We start from the raw sequence: 21,874 nt of genomic DNA, 5'->3' as shown, positions 1-21,874 counted from the left end.
CAAAATGTTAGCAAGTAGCTCATGCTAACGAGACACGGCCCCTTGTGACCACTTGATCTCCTCTAATTTGTGCTGAAATTCTTCACAGGGTTGGTTGGCAGTGCATCGCTCGCTGCTCCTGTCCTGTCCAGTCCTATTTGCTCCCACTTCTTCACAGGGTGTTACCTTTGCCTTCCCAGCCCACATCGAGATAATATCACACTCCTTTGTCAAGTTATTCTCGTCTCTTCTACTGTTGATGCAGTATACTTGTGTTGTTTTGTTCCAGCACAAAAAAAAAAAGAATACAGATGCACACATACACAAAAATGTCAATAAGTTATACAAGAAGCTCTGGTTGCGAATAAAGAAAACATTCAAGCATATTATTCTTTCCCTCTTAATATGTTTCGAAGATCTTACGAAAATTTGTAGAATGCTGTAAAGCCGTTTATTGTCCTTTAACTACTTCTGCATTTCATTACCGATTCAAACCATTCCAAGTTTAATATGTTCCATAAGTTCACACTTTGTGGGCTATTATTGTTTTCATTCCAAGCATTCAGTGTTTTCCAACAATTCAACATTTTTCACCCCAAATATCCACATTGTACTTTATCTTCTGCCGTTGTTTTTCGTCCTTTAAATACTTCTAAATTTCTTGACCGATTAAAACTTTTCCAACTTCGACATGTTCCAAAAATTCAGGCTTTTTCTTATTCCAAATATTCACGGTTTTCCAACAATTCAGCATTTTTCACCCCAAAAATCCCCACTAATTTCCAATTAGTCTTTCAACAATTTGCTTCCATTTGAAATTTTAAATATTCATCAATTTTCAACATTCCCCCAATTCCTACAAAGCAAAAATTCCACATTTTTTCACTTAAATTTTGCACTTTTTTTTTTTTTTTTAAACCAACAAAATCCCCCACTCCTTTTGAGGGTATGACTCAGGCTCCTATCATTCCTACTCAAAATTCAAAATGTTGTAATTCACCTTGTCATTTAATCTGACATATGTAACCAGTGCAAAACCTTTCCACAAGCTACATAACTCTACGTTTTTTTACACAAAATTCATTTCCAATGACATTCAACAATTCATTCCGATTCAACATTCAAAATGTTCAACTTCAGCTCAATCAAGTTCACCTTGAGAACAATTTTCAAAATTCCCACAGAGCATAAAAAAAGGCATTTTGCTCTCACATACTAGCTCCTCATGCAAGTTTGTCTCTTCAGTCGAGATGCGCAGTATCACATCAACAGACTTCCTTGACACCAATTCCAATCCTTACAGAGCTTTGGCGCAGTCATCATACATTCTCATCAAACGAGCACAAAAAACAAATTTCAGCAAATAACAAAGGCTAAGTTAAACAAACAACACATATTTGCAAATAGTGAACCGCAAATTTACTGTAGAACATGAAGTCTGACTTTGCAGTAATATATTTCCCGTTTTCAACTATGACAAAAAACAGATGCGCAAAGAAGGTTATTTATGACTCATAAAGATGAGCGCGCAGCCCCAGCATCCCTGAGCTTTGACAGCTCCCGCGTACTTCCTTTTTCTCCTACGGCCTCAAAAAGATGTCTGTTGGGAAACAAGAGGCGAAACATCCAAATAAAGATGTTTTGCGACAGGAAGACATGGCAAAAAAAAACAAGAGAAATAACAACGATGCAGCATTTACGCAGCAAGAAAGGACTGACAGCAACTCCAAGCAGCCTGCTGGCACATTGTGTCAGAGACGTATTTCTCTTCCCCTTCCGTGCTCCTATTTTGCCGGCTGCTGCTGTGTTAGTGCTCTCTATTCATGGCTTCCTCACAAGGGCATTATTTTCCACCCAGTGAAGCTATTAGTATCCTGCCACTTCACCAAGCTTCGCTCCTGCTGCTTGAACCCAAAGTACAGCAGCGGCGATTGTCGCTTCCATCGATTTTTTTGGTGGCAGAAATTCCCATTTATATTCACAAGTCGCATACTGTCGCCGTTTTACAAAGGCACGAGCCAAATATAGAAGTGTCTTTGCTTTGGTTTTGACCCCACGTTTAAACTTCGTCATTGTCTGCCGAAAAGAAAAGGCGAGTGGTCGTCATTGACCCCCTGCAATCATTGCGTAACGTGGCGACGGCTCAATCCCGCAAGCTCTCTCTCGTAATGCGGCTGCATGGATTTTAAATCCAATTACCGCGGCGGCACATCACAAGCCTTGAGAATTCCAATAACCTGTGGATAAAAACTCCAACGTGGCCTGATGTAAGCTCATTAGAGCACCTCCTACAAACGGAATATGCATCAAAATGTCCCCATATTCGTTTCCGTCTCCAAGCAAGCTTGTGCTGGTGTTCAATACGGATGCATGCATGTTGATGTGTTATTTCTGAAGTGTTTATCTGTTAATATTTTGTCCTTCACTCCATTTATTAATGTTTTTTTAATGCAAAAGTATACAGAAAGCTTTGATGCAGCTTCTGACATGAAGAGGTGGCTTAAAGCAGATATTTAAAAAAGTATTTATTTAACTCTTTGACCGCCAAAAACGTGTAATAACAATTAGTAAAATCACAATGTATGCCTCCATAAACATTAAATGATGTCAACTACTTTTTTTTTTTTTTTTTTTAATCAATGGGCAGTTCACCGTCTAAGTGCAGCACGCGCTGCCTTGTCAATGAGTTGTGGAATCAAAAACCCTCACTATCTATAGCCAGCACATGGCAGCATTGCCTCTTTTCAATGGTCTCAATGTGTCTGAAATTTGATAAAACAGAATGTTTTCAAGGATGATGTAAATGATCAAAGCCTTTGTCATATTAAAGTTTTCTTTTTTTTTTCTTTTTCTTTTTTTTTATAATGTGGCAGTAAAAGAGTTAAAAAAGAAAACGGCCAGCAGGTGGCAGCAGAATATGTTGCAACAAGCTCTTTTTGTTAGTATTTTTCACCAGGAATGTGAATATTGATGAAATTTAGCTACATTTGAATGCTAATTGCTGCAAAAAGGAAACAATACAAATACACTTTTTTTTTGTCTTGATGAAAGAAGAGACTCTAATCTTTCTTTTGGTAGGTTTCATTTTTTTTATAGCAATATAAAAAAATCATGAATGTAATTAAAATTGCAAAATGTATAAAAAAATATATATATAATGTGATAATGCAAAAGATGTTTCTGCATGGTGCTATGTGATGGACAATAATTTGATATCCACATAACAATATGAATCCCAATCTAAAATGTTCTCCATTTACTTACAAAACACTTATTTTACATGTGAAAATATTAAATGATGTAATACAACAACAATACAAATTACTATCTGTTGGAAAAAATTACTTTGGAAAAAAATCTGTTATACTCCCCAGACAAGACTAATTGATTCAAGATAAGGAAGTAAAGTAAGACTTGTCTTAAGTGTGAGTTGATATTTGGAGAGTGAGGCGATGATAAAGATAATAATTAGAAGAAAAAAATGAAAAAATAAAAGATGAGATAAAAAAATGAAAGATAATAAAGGGACTGTTGTGTTGCCATCTCAGGAATGAATATGTGGACTCGTCAGACAAACAACAAACGATTCATAGGAATCCAATTGCTGCCAAGAGTTCCGAAAAATGTGTTTTTCTGTTTTCGCTTTCCATCCCTGATTATGATTCCGTATTAACTCATCAACTCATTGGAGGTCTTCAGAAAAAAAGTACATAAACCTTTTGTCAAATTAAAAGGGAAAAATGCCAACCAAACTGATTTAAAAGATCGAAGGAACATTTGACGAACTCTTCATTCATTTGAGATTTTTCTTAAAAACAAATACTTGATGACACTCGACATGTTAAAACCAACTGCAGAAGTGTTTGTCTCGCCTAAAATAGATTGTGACTGCGGCTGTTTTATTGAGCGAGTGAAATAATAACTGAGCTCATTTACTGCAGTCGAAGGCACTCACGGATGTAAAATGCGTCTCCTGTTTTGTTTTTTTTTTCCCACATGGAAACACCACTTGAGCAACATCAGCCTCCCTTCATTCCCTTAATTTATGCTTCTGTTTTGTCTGTACTGTAAGCTGCCTTGTTTTGCGGTGTATGAAATAGAAAATATATTTTAGAGTAAGTTGTTTACATAAAACATCACACGTCTGTGTAACGTCTTGTTGCCTTATTTGGGGGATGAAACCTACAGATTGACAGTTTTGACGTTTTTTTTAAATTACAGTCAACACTACATCCCTCTCTGCTTTTAAAATAAGTGAATATGGATTCATGTGTGACCTGAGATGGAAATGCTGTTTTCCAGCTGACGGCTTATGTAAGCGCATGCTTGAATGACCTCTTTTTCGATTGTCATAAATTGCCTACTCCGATGCACATTATGGTCAGAAAACACATCAGAAACTATCGTTGTGATATATTGCTGTCAGAACACAAACACTGGCCATGTAAAGGAAGAAAACTTGTATTTACTTTTTTAGATGTGCCCTCTGGTGAAGACAAGAGCTACAATGTGACAACGTACCCATGTGACAACAAGCCCCTATCCACCCCCCCCCCCCCCCCCCCTTTAACCAATTTGCCTGGGATGCATCTTTTATTGGTCCATTCTTTGCCATGTCACGTGACAATTAAGCCCAAAACGAAAGAGACATGTGACAACTTACCCATGTGACAACCAGCCCGTCCCACTACTTAACCAATTTGCCGGGGATGCATTTTTCATTGGTCCATTCTTTGCTTTGTCATGTGACAACTAACCCCCAAAATGAAAGGCATGTGTGACAACAAGACCATGTGACAACAAGCCCATCACCGTACTTAACCAATTTTCCAGGGATGCATTTTTCATTGGTCCATTCTTTGCTATGTCACTTGACAATTAACCCCAAAATGAAAGAGACGTGTGACAACTTACCCATGTGACAACAAGCCCGTCCCCCGACTTAACCAATTTGTAGGTGATGCATTTTTCATTGGTCCACTCTTTGCTATGTCACGTGACAATTAACCCCAAAATGAAAAAGGCATGTGACAACTTACCCATGCGACAACCAACCTGTCCCACTACTTAACCAATTTGCTGGGGATGCATTTTTCATTGGTTCATTCTTTGCTACGTGACATGACAACCAACCCCAAAATGAAAGAGACGTGTGACAACTTACCCATGTGACAACCAACCCATCCCCCTACTTAAACAATTTGCCAGGGATGCATTTTTCATCGGTCAATTCTTTGCTATGTCACGTGACAACTACCCCGAAAATGAAAGAAACGTGCGACAACGTATCCATGTGACAACAGGCACCGTACTGTAAAACTTTTGCTCTCATGAAAAATAAGTTGGCTCAAAAGCAAAGGGCATTTATCTTCTAGGACAATAGAAAGGAACTGGCCTTACTGTCCCAATACTTTCTGGAGGGTTAGCGCACGAGCCGAGTCAACAACACAGTGAAAAGCGCAACATCATCAGAATTCTTTCTGAAGTTGGCCAGCGTGGTGACAGCATTGGGGTCATCACGATAATAATGCAGCTTTGGCAAACCGCAAGTCCGAGAAAGTCAACTTGACAATCTGCCAGCTTCCTACAGAGAAGGCCCGGCCGGCCGGCCGGCCGGCATGCCCACGTGGATATTTGAAATGATTATCTTGCTCTTTGAAATACAATCATTAAATAGTGCTGAGCACATCACGTCGATATAGTTCAAGACACGCAATATTGCAAAATGTCACTTAACAACTTGTTGTATGTGTTTCTCTTTCTGAATAGCACCCACTAAAGTTTTTTACTGTGATGAGTTTTTGAGGTTGTTGAGATTTTTTTTGGATGGATGTTAAAAGCATGCAAATTTAAAATGATTTGAAGAGCTAAACAAGTAAAAATACTCTATATCGAACCACTTTGGTCTGTCAGTTGCACACGTGTTATTAATAAAAAGGAAAAAAAAAATGAATCATAAACTTTTGGGACTGCAATCATTTTTGTTAAGACATTTCAGATAACTGGATCGATAAAACTAAACTACAACATTTTTCAAGTTTACTTTTATTAATATGTACAAAAGTGTGGAACTGCCAATATGGAGTTAACCATTTTTGGACTGGTATGTTTATGTTTAAACGTACTTACAAATAAAATGTTTTTTTGCAAGTACATTTGAATATACAGTACTTGTAGGCTACATGCATTCCCCCCCCATAATGCCATATGATATTGATTGTGCATGCACATACCCAGTGCATTATGGGAAACAAATGTAGAGTGCAAATCATGCACTGTAGACATAATAATAAATAATACTAAATAAATAAATAAATAAATAAATAATGAATAAACAATGGTTGCTTGATGCTTGTTTACATTGGTATAATTTAGGCCAAATGTAAAAATGTAAAAAAAACAAAAAAAAAACATTTTTACTTACTTACATACCTGCAAATATGTTTCTACGTATATAAATGCGTATTTATATGTATGTAGCCCGTAGTATTGTGACCCGTTTTGGGCTTTTTGGTGGTTCTGACCAAGCTATTTCAAAATAAGATACTGCCTACGGCGTAGTATATGAACCAAAAAAAAACCCACAAAAAAAACCAAACAAATTGGTATAGCTGTTGGTCAACAAAAAAAATACAGTCATGTCCACTTGCGAGCAAATTGTGGGTGAATGTTAAACCTGAACTGAAATTTGTTGAACTGTTTTAAGAGATAAGCTTGGTGAAATACTCACACATTGAGAGGTTGACCCACATTTTCAATTTAGCTGCCGATTATTTGTGAGTGCACCGTCCGATTCATTGTCCATTAAGCCTTTTGGTTCACCTGGAGGTTAAACCAAGGAAAGGTGCGCAAAGTCATGCGGACGGAATCACTTCCTGGTTCGAAGCAGTGTTATGACAAGTCTTTTTGTGGGCTCTCATGCAGTCGCTATCGCTTCCTTGGAGAAGGGATGAGCCATGTGGAAAAATGGGTTAATTCCGCTCAGGCTCGGCTTTTGTTGGCGGCGAAGCGCTACGCGACAGAGACTCAGCTGTATTTAATGCTACTTCCCCTACATGTCTGAAAGGGACAGCTCCAACCATGTTGGCACTTGGAGATGCACTGCAGGGAAGCTTTCATGTTGATTTTTCTTCAATTTCAAGAAGCAGATTTCGGAGCATTGGTGGCTCAAATCGTCGTGCATTGGAAAAATATTGATACATCAGGATATTTCATTTATAAATAATATCTGGTGAGCATGTCTGCCTCAGTTATAAGAGCAATGAATATGAGATATGTTTATTATTATAAGTTTATTTAATTATTTATTAATTATTAAGTATTTATTTAATTTAATTTATTAAGTATTTATTTTTTATTTAAATATTATATAACAAAATATTTATTATTTTTGTATCGATTTTTATTTATTTTTTACTTGATCAATATTTCATTTTTAATTTTCAAAGGTGTACATCAGGGTAGGATTCCGAACCCACTCATTTTTCATGTAAGCAAAAAGAAGTGGCACATGCGACTGACGTGTGTTTTGTTGTTCTGGTGTGTCCGTTGTCCAAATCATAAATAGAAATTGGATTATTTCTATAGTAAAAGTGCAAATGTGCTACAGAGTTTTAGTTAGTTTTAGTGTTAGTATTTTATTTTTCTTAATATTTATTACTTGTGGGCAATATTTAAAAGACACGGGACGTCATCTGAGGGTACTTTTCTATTGGCTGCTGCTGGATGACGTCACTTCTGCGTGACACACCTTCAAACGTCCCTATTCCTGTTAATATCAAAATAAATCTACTTAAAATCATCGCAATAAAAAAATCAACCCAGAATGCCTCATGTATTAAATTAATCACCAAATTTTGCTATAATTCTAGTTAGTTTTGTTAACTTTAATGTCGTTTCAGTTAGTTTTCGTTTTTTTTAAAAAGCAGTTTTTTTGTTTTTATTTTATTTTTGTTTTTATAACAATTTATTTTATTTTTTTTTTTTACTTTTATTTATTTACTTTTTTAAGTTAACTAAAATAATCTTGGTTGCAAGCGAAGATATCGCGACCCAAAAGCAGCAGGTTGGCGCATGCGTGTACGTTATTATTCAAGTTGCTCCGCGCCTGGAGGCTGCGTGAGCGCCTCAGTGACGTCACGATCCCTGCTCGGAGGAGGAGGAAGAGGGAGGAGAAAGAAGAGGAAAAAGAAGAGGAGGAGGAGGAGGAGAGTGAGTAGTGACACTGTTGGTTGGATGTGCCCGGCGAGCAGGGGCGGGAGACACCGGACCGGACCGGACCGGAGCGGAGAGGCTCGTTTGGGGTTTTTGTTGACCGCTGCCGCTGGGGATACTCGATCGGACGCGCGACCCGTAAGTAAAACCAGACGAACCCCGACCGGGTTCAATTCCAGTCAGAGCGTCTTGTTGTGGCAAAAAACGATGGAAAAAGTTGCAAGTTGATTGTTATTGTCGTTGCTGTTGCACAGCTTGCTGTGCACGTTTGTTGCTGAGAAGCTCAAGCGGTGACGGAAACTTTGTTGCGCAAGTCCGGTAAAGGTGGACGAGCGGCTTTTTGTTTTTGTCTCTGCACTGTATAACGGCTTCGTTATTATAGTTTCTCTCCGATTGTGTGCGAGTCGAGCGAGTGTGTGCGATTCCAAAAAAACAAAACAAAAACAGCAGATCGGCACGCGAGTGCGACGTCGAAGCATTCAGTGTCATTTTTCAACCGAAGTACACCCATCCTTTCTACATTTGAGATGATCCCGGTTCGGTTTTAGGGTCTGGGATGGGTTTGCTGCTGACACAGTGTTGAAATGGTTACTGAAACGGTTGGCTCGCAGCTGAGAGGTTCTGGACTCAAATCTATTGCTTTACAGTACAGTACAGTGACGTGAGATACGAGCTGCATTTGTTCCGTCCCTTCACTTGTATAGCCTATTCATATCCCAAATAGTCTTTGGTCATTGAAATGAATGGAAATGACGTTAATCCGTAGCAGTCTCTCCCTGCAAGAAACAAAAACATTCTTTGTGTGTGTGTTTGTGACAAATGTCATGTGAAGAACTTGACAATCTTGGCACGATTCCACTTGTATTATTTCACGATGGACATAAGCATATATACTAATTTTAGAACAATTATCGCTCTGCGTTTTTATTTTTTATTTTTTTTATTGCTGTTTGTTTAGGTTGTATCCACTCAATTCAACTCACGTTGATAATGTTTGTGTGAGCTAAATGGTGGTTACAGTTTATTTACCTTAATCGCTAATGCGCTAATGCTAGCCGCGATTGCTAACCGTTTAGCATAGGCTAATTTTGATGGTGTTTAAAAATAATGCCTACGTACGACAATTAATGAGTAGTCATATCCACTCAAATCAACTTGCGTTCAACCTTAGTGGATTAACAATAAATGAATAAATAAATAAATAAATAAATAAGGCAACATTCATGAAAAAAAAGGGGGGGGGGTGGCTTTACGATTATTTGTTTACTCAAAATAATTGATAGAATAATCAATTTGAAAAAGAATTGATAGTGACATCCCTGGCTTAGACTGACAGTGTTTTTCTTTTTTCTTAAAAAAACAAAACAAACAAAAAAAAAAAACACATTTGTGGACGTGTATGTGTCACAGACTGGTGGATATAATAAGTCTGCATACCCCTGTTGCAATTCCATTAAAAAAAAATGACACCAGGATGAATAATTTCTGCTCAACTCAAAAAAAAAAAAAATTGCGAGTAAAAATAAACCGAGATTTGGTTGCAAAAATGTGCACACCCTCCTATAATTGGGGATGTGACTGTTGTCAAAATGAACCAATCTCGTTCAAACCCATTTTACAAACACACCTTCCATCATTTCAAGTGTGTCTCATTCAGCCAAAATAAACATCAGCTGTTCTAGTAGGCTTTTCCTGCCATTTTCTATTTGCTCCCCGAGGCCTGAAGGTTTTTCACTCTTTTGAACTGTTCATAATTCACTCCGTCTCGGCTACAGCCACAACAGCATTGAAATGTTGACACCCAAGCGTAATGCTGCCACCACCACGCAACACATTAGCATGTTGTTCTTTTTGCATACTAGCATGTTGTTCTTTTTGCATACTAGCATGTTGTTCTTTCGCACGTTATCATGTTGTTCTTTTTGCATGCTAGCATGTTGTTCTTTTGCATGTTAGCATGTTGTTCTTTTTGCACGTTAGCATGTTGTTCTTTTGCACATTAGCATGTTGTTCTTTTGCACGTTAGCATGTTGTTCTTTTGCACGTTAGCATGTTGTTCTTTTGCATACTAGCATGTTGTTCTTTTGCACATTAGCATGTTGTTCTTTTGCACGTTAGCATGTTGTTCTTTTGCACGTTAGCATGTTGTTCTTTTGCATATTAGCATGTTGTTCTTTTGCACGTTAGCATGTTGTTCTTTTTGCATATTAGCATGTTGTTCTTTTGCACGTTAGCATGTTGTTCTTTTGCATATTAGCATGTTGTTCTTTTGCACGTTAGCATGTTGTTCTTTTTGCATATTAGCATGTTGTTCTTTTGCACGTTCGCATGTTGTTCTTTTGCATATTAGCATGTTGTTCTTTTGCACGTTAGCATGTTGTTCTTTTGCACGTTAGCATGTTGTGCTTTTGCATGTTAGCATGTTGTTCTTTTGCAAGCTAGCATCTTGTTTTTGCACGTTAGCATGTTGTTCTTTTTGCACGTTAGCATGTTGTTCTTTTTGCACGTTAGAATGTTGTTCTTTTGCTGCTTGTGTTTTAGAGATTTTCCGCTATATGCCGTGTTCATGCAGCCGTAAACCCGATTATCCGGCTGACATCTCGACGGATTCCTTAAGTCAGATAAGTGTTCACGTTTTTTCTGTTGTCGGCTTTTTTCTTGACTTTCTGCAAAAGGCTTCATCCATCCATCAACAAGATCGCACGGTGACTGATAACATCGTCACAAGGATTCGGCCTTCGCCATTTATTTCTTCACTGTCACCCAAAGCTCCGTGGCAGCGGGCTCCAGTGTTCCATCTTTAAGCGGTTTGATGTCAGCTCAGTGAAGCCAACAGCACGCGCTGAGCGGCAACATGAAAGCGCTTTTAATCAGCAAAGATTTTTGCATCTGTTACTTGCCGGAAAATTAAAAACGGCAAGATTAGAGGGCGTCTGACTACCGCCTGGCTTGCCTTGCCTCAGTCTAATCCTGATTTACGTCAAAACACCACAAACGCTTCTAATAAGCGAAACGCCCACCCAAGTCTGGCCTAACTGGAGATAATGAATATTTGTGAGCTGCCGGGCAAATTGTTTAACTTGTCATGAGAATCTTGATGCTGGCTGGCTCAATCAATTGTCAAGGACAGGCTGAGAAAAGCAGCAAAAAGAGCGCCGTCAGAAATCAGGCGCTCACTCAGCAATCGGCCACTCACGTTGTGTTTTAGGAGCTTTGCATGCATAATACCTTCGCTGTGGATCGTCGCTTTTGTGTATTTAACAAAGCTCTTGATTACATTTACCCGCTTAGTTGATTTTCAACCAAGATCTCCGGGAATGGTCGCAAACAACAGTTGCACTTCCGAACAGGAATGACCTCTCACTTTTTTGTTGTTTTGTGGTAGAGGTGGGCGGGTCGATCCAAATATGGACATTATCGATACAAAGTCAGTATTGCAGTATCGGCCGATACTATACCATACCGATACCTACGTTTTTTTTTTTCCCTCAACATGAAAAAGCTGTCCTGCTATTGGTTCAGAGCATTCAAGGGCCAATAGGACAACTTGGATCGGCATGCAGTGAGCATGTCACATATCAGTGAATGTCGTGCACGAGCAAAACACAAGATGCTGCATCCAAACTCCTATGTTAGTGTCGGAAATAATGGTATCGGCATGTTACTTGTAAGTACTCACCGATACCGATACCACTGTTTTAATGCAGTATCGGAGCCTCTGCCGATACCAGTATCGTTATCGGAACAACACTAGTAAAAATCATTCAATTGTAAAGGTTGTAAAGACTCAGAATGATCCATCTTCAAAAACATGCTAGCCAGTATTTGGGTCCCACAAAAGTCAGACTTCATATTTCACACGTTAGCATTTATGTATCGCATTGATGTTCTCTTGTTTGACCCAAAAAAAGATGTTCGTCGTACAGGTTTGTTACTGTAACTTTTTTACAAGACGATCACAGATTCAGGTCAGTGTTTTTTTGCCCTGACATCTTTACAAGATCTCTTCAAAGTAAATTACTGTTTCAACCTTGTCCAACATGTTCCCCGTCCAACTCAAGGAGTCCCATTGTGGCTGCTAACCGACTGCTTTCGATGGCTCTTTGACTTTATTAGTCATTCAAAGGGAGCCAGTCTTGTCAGCTCGAGACTGCAGATGACTGCGTGTGATGATGAACTGCTGGGAATTATTTTTCATTTATGATGAAGCGTATCCTCGTCCTTATTGGCTTGAAATGTTACGGTTCGTCATTTGAAGTGTGTACGTTGCAACTTTAATTAGTTTGATGGCTCCGAACGCCTCAGCTCAGGGCCAGCAAACTGCAGATGATGTTTTCAAATGTAGCTGTATTTGCATCACATGATGCGGTACGATATATATATATATATATATATATATATATATATATATATATATATATATATATATATATATATATGTGTGTACACACCGTATTTTCCGCACTATAAGGCGCACCTAAAAGCCTTCAATTTTTTCAAAAGCTGATCATGCGCCTTATAATCCAGTGCGCCTTATATATGGATCAATATTGAGCTGCAACAGGTCTCGCTTTCAAGACGCTATCGGTGACCCTGCACGATCGGTGGCTCGCATGCGCATAAGATCCCGCCACCTTGGATCGCTAGCTAATACTAATACTTTACCTCAGAGAAAATAATAAAACAGCTGTTTATTCATTTTGGTAGTGAATGGAGTTGTCAGAAAGCTGGTTTGTAATCTATTAATAAAGTTTGACTGACCTATCTGACTGTTTTGTTGACATTCCCTTTAGCGCAGCACCATCTAATGGATGCATAATGTAACCCCAGCCTCTACTGTAGCGCCTTATATATGGAAAAAGTTTTACAATATGTCATTCATTGAAGGTGCGCCTTGTAATGCGGTGCGCCTTATAGTGCGGAAAATACGGTATATCGTATTTTTGCGACAAGTGATTTTGAGGTTGTCACCTGTTCGTATGTTCATTTATTTTTATTTTATTTATTTTTTTTACCAGCACGGGCAGTTCATTCGTAAGTTTTAACACACTCAACGGCTAGTAAGACCTTTTCCCAAAGTACATTTTCCCGCTGACCTTTAAAAAAAAAAATGGTTTCATGTGTTTTTCATTCGACTGGGCTCGACGCGCTGCCGCCTCCCAGCCTGCTTTTTTTTGCTGCCCGGCTTTTTGCCATTTCAGTCCTCCCGCTTGTGCTCAATTCATCTGTCATGGTTGCCCCTGCAGTCTGGGAGGAGCAGACGGTGACGGATGCTAATCACTTTGCCTGCGAGTCCATCCGACCTCGCAGCTCAAAACAGGTCCCCCCCCCCCCCCCCCCCCCCCCCCCACACACACACACACACACACAAACTAAAGAAAACGCTGGCGACGTGTGCTACAGTGTCAAGTTCATAATCATCTGGGAAATGAAATGTTTATTTTATTCACTCTCTGATACGAATCACAAAAGTTATACCTACTGAAGTTTTTGAGGAGATCAGACGAGGGTGACGAAACATCCCGTTTTAACTGTGACAGTCCCGTTTTGACCTCATTGTTTCGTCACACTTTTACGCAGCTCCCGTCCCGGCTTATTTATTTTTATTTTTTTTCTTTCAGCCAATTGTTTGGGCCATGCGCATGTCAATCACACACTTGTCATGGCGAGTCACACTATAAACTAATTTCACCGTTAAATTCAACTTCCTATATTATTTTCACATTCACGTTTGTGCTAATCGCTAGCATGTGTTCATCATACCAAAACTATCACTACTTCCTGCTTCCATGTCTAAGACTCATGGGAAATGTAGTCCTACTAGCGTAATGCTACGTTTGCTGGTCAGACCCAACGCAAAGTGAGTTTACAACACAGCTAGCTTTCAATAAGAGAGAGAGAGAGAGAGAGAGAGAGAGAGAGAGAGAGAGAGAGAGAGAGAGAGAGAGAGAGAGAGAGAGAGAGAGAGAGCGCATCGCTTTGTTTAATGCTCTTGAACGGTCAACTAAGATCACATTTAGCATTAGCTAAAGTAAGACCACAACCGCAACCAGTTTGACGAACGGTTACATTTGATAAATAGTTCCTGGTGAGAATTTATTGTATGTTTGAGTCCCAGTTTTTAATTTTGCGATTAGATGGATTAGATGGTTCATATCATATACCAGAAACTTTATAGGCTGGATTTGTGCTAAAGAAAATCTAATTTGGTTAGGGGGGGGAAACAAAACAGTAACACATGCTTGCCGACTTATCACAATGCATTTTGTTTTCCACTTTTAACACAAATTAGAGGTAAAACATTGCAATTTACAGCCCGGTGATATTTATTATCCTGAAAGCTATTTTCAAATGCTAGAAGATAATAGATCTCGCCAGGTGTTGCGTAATTAACTTGGGAAGACTTCAGAAAGCTTTGTTAAGAATTTTGCGATGACCGCGTGAACTTTGGCGTCAGTTTAGGTTGAATTTGAATATCATATGCAATAGAATGTCTTTGGGACACTTAAAACCTGAAAAAAACCCGTATTTACACGTTATTGAGAGCAAATGAGTTAACTTGCTTAGGCGGTTATTGATAATCTATCGGGAGACAAAGTATCACAATATCGATATATCATCACACTCCTAATATGCAATCGCTGTATTAGCTAGCGAGAGGAGAAAACAGGAGGAGCTGCTGGCACGATTGATCAATTTTTATTTACCGAAAGTTCATTTCAGTGAAAGTTATTCTTGCACGTGGCTTGTTGCTTTATGTTACGTTATTACCCCCCAAAATCTGTTCCTGACACGGCCCTGATTTTCCTCCAAGTTTGTCATCCTGAAGCCGACTTGAAATAATTCTCCTTGTGGAATTAGGCGACTCTCGTTTTGTAATTTGTTATTTTTGTGGCAAAGTCCTAAATATGCACTTCAAATCGGCTGCCAAAGCACATCCTAGACGATCGCGTCTTAAAACAAAGTGTTTACATAAGCTGCCTCAGTGTGTGTTTAGTCACTACGTATGATTCAGAGCCACTTTTACACAAGTGTCCGTTTTAAACAAAAGTCATTTTCAGCTGTTTTTGGTCTTCACCTTTTCAGCCCCACATAGTTAGTTTGAGCTGATTGGGAGAAGTGGAAGGGATGGTGACCTCCCTCCGCGTTGAGCCACTTCATCAAAATGAGCCTCGGGGAGTGCGAAAATGTGTTTGGCTTGCTTAGTCCCTCGCAAGGAAGGCTATTTTGTCCCGTCACAACGCGTGACAGAGAAGGATAGCCCCTCGCCAAGATTGTTTTGGCCCGCGTCCCGTTACATGCACCCGCCCGAGTGCGAAAGCTGCCGTGAGGTCCGTCCGTCCGTCCTTCTTGCGTGAGTGGAATTCACTTCATGTTGTTTGAAATGACATTCGGTGGTGGGGCCTGGGATTCACTTTCTGACATTTCAAAGCACGAGTTCTGCCAACAAGTTCATCAGAAGTTTTTGGTTTGTGGTTGAAAGCAGCCAGCATGCAAGTCTTTGACTGTCACAGCTTGGGATGTGCAATTCATCCATCATTCAATTTCAATTTCAACTATTACACTCCACAATTACAAAATCAGCATGATGGGGAAAAAAAAGATTATTAGTACTAATTTTTTAGTTGTTTAAATTTATACATTTGCACCTTTTTAAATTTAAAAATAACTAATTTAATTAATTTTGTTTCATCCAAGAGGAACTTGCATAATTAGTGTTTCAAATAATTTTATTTGTCTTAATTTTTTTTTTTTTTTATTTAAACATTTTCTTGTTTTGTAGCAAAAAAAATCGTCCTGCTGCACACCAACCTCAAGTTTTTGCATACATAAATAAATATATGATTATAAATTATGTTTGGTCCAAAAGGAGCTTACATAATTATAGTGTTTCTATTTTGTTTTTTTAAATTGGTCTTAGGGCGGCACGGTAGTCGAGTGGTTAGCACGTCCGCTTCCCAGTTCTGAGGTCTCCGGTTCGAGTCCAGGCTCGGACCTTCCTGGGTGGAGTTTGCATGTTCTCCCCGTGCCCGCGTGGGTCTTCTCCGGGTACTCGGGTCTCCTCCCACATTCCAAAGACATGCATGGCAGGTTAATTGGGCGCTCCGAATTGTCCCTAGGTGTGCGTGTGCGTGTGAGTGTGGTGGTTGTTCGTCTCCGTGTGCCCTGCGATTGGTTGGCAACCAGTCCAGGGTGTCCCCCGCCTACTGCCCAGAGCCAGCTGAGATAGGCGCCAGCAGCCCCCGCGACCCTTGTGAGGAATAAGCGGTCAAGAAAATGGATGGATGGATGGAAATTGGTCTTAATATTTTTTCATGCGTAAACATTTTCTTGTTTTGTACCAAATAAATAAATAAATAAATATTATTATATATGGATATGATTAGGAATTCTGTTTGGTCCAAAATGAACTTACATAATTATAGTGTTTCTATTTTTTTTTTATTTTAATTGGTCTTAAAATTTTTAAGTGTGTAAACATTTTATTGGTTTGTACTAAATAAATAAATAAATAAATAAATAAATACATAAATAAATATTATAAATGGATATCATTATGAATTATGTTTGGTCCAAAAGGAACTTACATAATAGTGTTTCAATTTTATTTTTATTTTTTTAATTGATCTTAATATTTTTAAATGCGTAAACAATTTCTTGTTTTGTACCAAATAAATATTACAAATGGATATGATTATGAATTCTGTTTGGTCCAAAAGGAACTTACATAATTATAGTGTTTCTATTTTATTTTTTTAATTTGTCTTAATATTTTTAAATGTCTTGTTTTGTACCAAAAAAACAAAACAAATAATCATTTGAATAATCGTGATTTCAATTATTATAATAATTGTTTTTCTATCATTTTCCATAATTTTCAATTAATCATAACTCAGTCTTGTGGCGAGGTTGATTTGCGTTTTTCCTTACAAGAATGTGTCAGCAGATGTCATCAAAACCCGTCTGTATTTACGACCTCCAACGAATGCAAAATGAAGGTGCGATATTCAATGAGGCCGTACGAACTCAAAAATAACGGCTAACCAACAAATCCTTTATGACCCATAAAAATATTCTTAATAGGCCTACTTTTCCGCTCAATCTAACAATAAGCATTTCTTTTAAGTGTCCACATAAAAGCAAGTCGTTTTCAATGGAGTCGCTCTGATAAGCTTTTGCTGTGGCCTACTTGACGACGACGCCTTTTGGCCAAATAAGCTTCATAAATTCTTTTTTTTTTAATCAACTTTTTGGCCCCTGAAGAAAATTATTGACTTAGCAGGCGTGTAAGTGGTTGGTAGGCTGCTGAGAGTGTTTGCTGTTCGTAAGCGTAATGATTGACAGAAGTGACCAGTCAGTTCATTTATTAATCGGACCAATTCCTGCAAGTGCACAATGATTGAGCAGACAGACTCGGTAACAGTGCAGAGCCGAAAGAGAAATGAGCAACCAAATCATGGACAATTTTTTTCTATCTACAAAAAAGAGAATATCTGAAGAAAAGACGATGTCCCAAGTGTTCTTTTCTAAACTGAACAGGAAGTTCTGTTATTTTGGTTTGAAGCAGCAATGTTAGGCAAATTCAAAGTAGGGGTGGGAACCTGTCAGTACCTCACGATACGATACGATGTGCGATACAAGGCTCGTGATAACGATTATCTCACGATTTGACGATACCGTGATTATCGATATATTGGTCAGGTAATAAAACCACGATAATCTACGAATTGCCAATCACTTTTTGAAGCGCATGATTTCTGAGGAATATTAATATTGATTTAATTGGATTTCATATTGAAATAATTTTATTTATTCACTTTTGCTGTTTCACAAAAAAATGGTGTCACAGTTTATAAAATTGAAACAATTGACTATGTAACTGACTGACAATAGTGTTTACGGACACCCATTTGTTGACAGAAAGTGGTCTCCGTTAAGAAGATATTTGTATTTGTTGAAAAAAATAAATACACTAAAGTACTCACTGTGAAGAAGACGCCAATTTTAATATCGTGTCTCAGTGATACAAAAAGAAACGATTTTCTCATTGAAAAAACCTCAGTTTATGTCTCGAGTAGTTTTATTGTGGATTTATTACCTGACCAATATATCAATAATCGCGGTATCGTCATATCGTGAGATAATCGTTATCGTGAGGCTTGTATCACATATTGTATCATATCGTGAGGTACCCACAGGTTCCCACCCCCTAATCAAAGATCGGCAAATAAATGTCAGGCTGCTGTCGTTCAGTCACATGTATACTAGGGATGTAACGATATCCAAACAAAGAAGTTTCTACTAGTTTTGCAGAATTGATCAGTCTGGGAATGTCTTCCATATAAAAGTAAAATTGGTACTGCATGAAATTCTGAACTGAATCGAAAATCAATGTGAATCGAATTGAATCGGGCCCTTCTGAATCGAATCAAATCGATTTTGGAAATTTGAATCCATCCCAGCCCTACAAAACATGCTAATGTTTTGCTCACAAAATGCTAATTTGTAGCCAGAAAGGAGGTATAATGTGCAGACAAAATACAAATGAATAATATTAATATTATTCCTAGACAAATCGGGCACACGTTCTCTAGAAATTGTGAGGCAGAGGACTTTGTGCATTGCTTTTTCTAGCAAAGGGGCGCTCATTTTGCTTACCCAGATGTTCCAAATTGTTGATGGGAAAGCCACAAATGAGTATTTTGTGCACACGTTATGCCTACGTTGTGGCCACAAAATGCTATTTTGTGGCCACAAATTAGCATTATGTTGTATCTCAATTATGGCCGTGGATTACTTTTATTTACCCGGTTGAAATTCTACATGCGTGGGCCGGCACTCCTGAGACCAAACTATTCGTACGCAAATTGTTAAAAGGTCAAGTTCCTGAAATTGACGCTGTCGACGGTATCCCAACTGTTCATCATTTACTCGCTTCATCGTATTCCTCCTGATGGTTTTTGTTTTGCTTGCGTCTAATTCCGTCCCCTACCTCCAACCTGCTTTTTTTTGCCTCTCCTGTTCCGCTTCACGCTGAGTTCTGCCGTTATTGCTTCCTCCGTTCCCCCCATATGGACTCTCCGGAGGCTGCTGGCTGCCTACGCTGACTGCAACAACTCAAGGAAACGCTTCTCGAGATTTGCACAATCTCACAAGATGCCGCCCAGGTTTTTGCTGTTGTTGCATCATAAATAAATGAGTTGCAAGTTTAATTTGAACAGAAGCTGCAGCGAGTGAGTCCGGAAGACAATCGAGAATCTGCTTGTGATGTGAAATTGTGCGGTTATACTTCCATAACTGGCAGTTGATCAGTGAGCGGATGTCTGGGTCGGACACGTTAATTGGACGATGTCTCATCCGGAGGGACCGGTCACTTTTATGCCTCGCCGGTTTCAGGGTCACTCACACAATTCAGGTAAAACCCGATCGTGTATCTTAAAAGCACAGCAGCAAGGACAGGATGACAAATTTAACTGAAGAACTCTTTTCTGTGACTCAGATTTTATGTATTACGGTACAAATTAGGTAGGTGCTGTGCATCGCAGATTTTTTTTTCGTTGTACTTTCAGAATTTTGTGGTGATAACATTTCCACACGGACTCTTACCGACCACTCACGTAGCAACAAGCGCGAGCCAGAATTAAGGAAAGTGCTTTAATTCTTCGACCGCCAACAATATTTAACTCATTTGCTCCCAAAAACGTATAAATACGTTTTATTTGAAATGTTTTCAGTGTCCCAAAGACGTATTTTTATGTTTTTTTTTGTTTGTTTTTTTATTTTCATTTTTTTTATGCTAGAGCATACAGAAGGCAGCCTCTCAACTGCAGACACAGCAAGCGCGAGCCAGAATTAAGGAAAATGACGGAGAATGTCCAAAGTTTGGGTCATTTCACATGTAATAAAAGTTTACATAGACCAATATGTTTACATTGCAGTCTCAAACTGTTGCCACTAACATCAACACAGCGCGGTGTTACTTTCGTCGACGATAACTAAAAAATAATTTCGCCAACACATTTTTCACCAGTCTAAAACTAGACTAGACTAGACTAAAACCTTCATTAATAAACAACAAGTGGGTGAGACTAAATCAGTATGCATTTTCGTCGACTAATGAAGACGAGACGAAAAATGTACTTTGTACTCTATTTATTATAAACTGGACAAAAATCTATGGATATTTTAGTTCATGAACAAAAACGAGATGAAAATTATATGATTTTGTAAAATCTTGTTTTTGCTAATCTGTCACTGTGACACTATCATGTGACAGGAGGTGGATTCACGGGGAACGTTTTTTTGTCTTTTTTTTTTTTTTTTTAAAGTAAATTATAGTTATAATGCAACATTAATCCAACGAGTATAAATTCCAACAATAATGCTTATCCAACCGCTAACTACTGTTGGCTAACATACTAGCTCATAGCATGTAGCCATAGTAGCCACTGTAATTGTGTGTCAAGTTGTTTTTCCATCAAAAAGATGAGAGAAAATTTGATGTGAAATAGTTTTCGATCCAAAATGTTCAACATTGTATGCTGACAAATAAATATACAGAGGTAAAATGATTGTCCTGACTAAAACTAGACTAAATTGTTGACAGTTTTTGTTGACCAAAACTAGACGAATAAAACAATGTTTTCTTGGACTAAAATAAAGACTAAAATGCTTGATTTATAGTTGACTAAAAATGGACTGAATAAAAAATGGGATGTTAAAAACTAACAAGCGTGACACTGGACGAAAATTAAGATGAAATTTAAAAATGGATGATAAAATTAACACTAACACGGCGTCATCCTGAATATATAATCATATTCAAATGACGGACCTAAAAAAAAGTTAGAACGAATTATGCTGACATTGTAGAATTTGGTGCCTACTCTCAGTGTTAGCAGCTAGCAGCTCGTGTTAGCGGCTAGCAGTTAGCGAGTCAGACTTCTTTTCAAAAGCAATTGAATAGGCGAAAATGACTCGACATACTTTAATGCAACAGCCTGACAGTTGCAGTTCGTACTGATCGTATTATTTTTTGTTTGTTTTTGTTTTATACAAACCAGGCGTAATCAAATGTTCACTTTTAGCAAGCAAAATCACTCGTCGTTCTGTCGTCACTTCAGCTCATAGCCCAAAATCTCTCATGGTTCTCTTCAATTTAGGTGAAAAATAGGTGATTTGATTATTTAAAAATGAAAAATGTTTTTTTCTTTTTGAAATTCTGGCAAAATCCCTTTGATTTGTTGCCATTTGGGATGGACACTGGTGAGTTCACACGCAAGTCTTGAAGCAACTTGAAAGATGCCCAGTCGTAATATGATGTGATTAATAGTTTCATTAAAAAGTGGTCTCGGGAGCAAGTTGATTGACTCATTAAGTAAGCAAGACGATCGGGCTTGACGTCTCATAATGAACGTGGCTATCAATTAACCCCCACCCCCTTGGATGGTGAGGTGCACTCACTTCACTGCTTACTGCTTACGCATGTACACAACGCGTTCTTGTCATAAAGCTCGCCTATGTACACAAAAAAAATAAATAAATAAAAATACTGATCCGAACTGACATGCCGGGTTTTCTTCACTTATCTTCTTTGGAGGAGTGTGTTGAGGAGAAAACAACATCTTACTGCAACTTTGAAGTAGCACCTGACCCAGTTAACACACTAACTGATTTCTCA

The 21,874-nt window shown here is 38.4% G+C and overlaps 1 protein-coding gene across 7 annotated transcripts in view; it reads left to right on the top strand.

Moving 5' to 3' along the window:
- The first annotated feature begins 8,144 nt into the window (after positions 1-8,144).
- The window catches only part of LOC144030649 (PTB domain-containing engulfment adapter protein 1-like), a 55,694-nt gene continuing 41,964 nt past the window's right edge, over positions 8,145-21,874 (top strand). For 2 of the 7 annotated variants that reach the window (XM_077537115.1, XM_077537117.1), the window contains exon 1: positions 8,145-8,331. The gene's annotated coding sequence lies outside the window, so the exon portion shown is untranslated. The remainder of the gene's footprint in view (positions 8,332-21,874) is intronic. The other 5 variants (XM_077537114.1, XM_077537118.1, XM_077537119.1 and 2 more) reach the window with 3 other exon arrangements.

Source organism: Festucalex cinctus, chromosome 11 (genome assembly GCF_051991245.1).
Source record: "Festucalex cinctus isolate MCC-2025b chromosome 11, RoL_Fcin_1.0, whole genome shotgun sequence".
Classification (NCBI taxonomy): Eukaryota; Metazoa; Chordata; class Actinopteri; order Syngnathiformes; family Syngnathidae; genus Festucalex; species Festucalex cinctus.
Note: the sequence above shows the minus strand (reverse complement) of the source record. Positions and strands in the feature narration are given on the sequence as shown.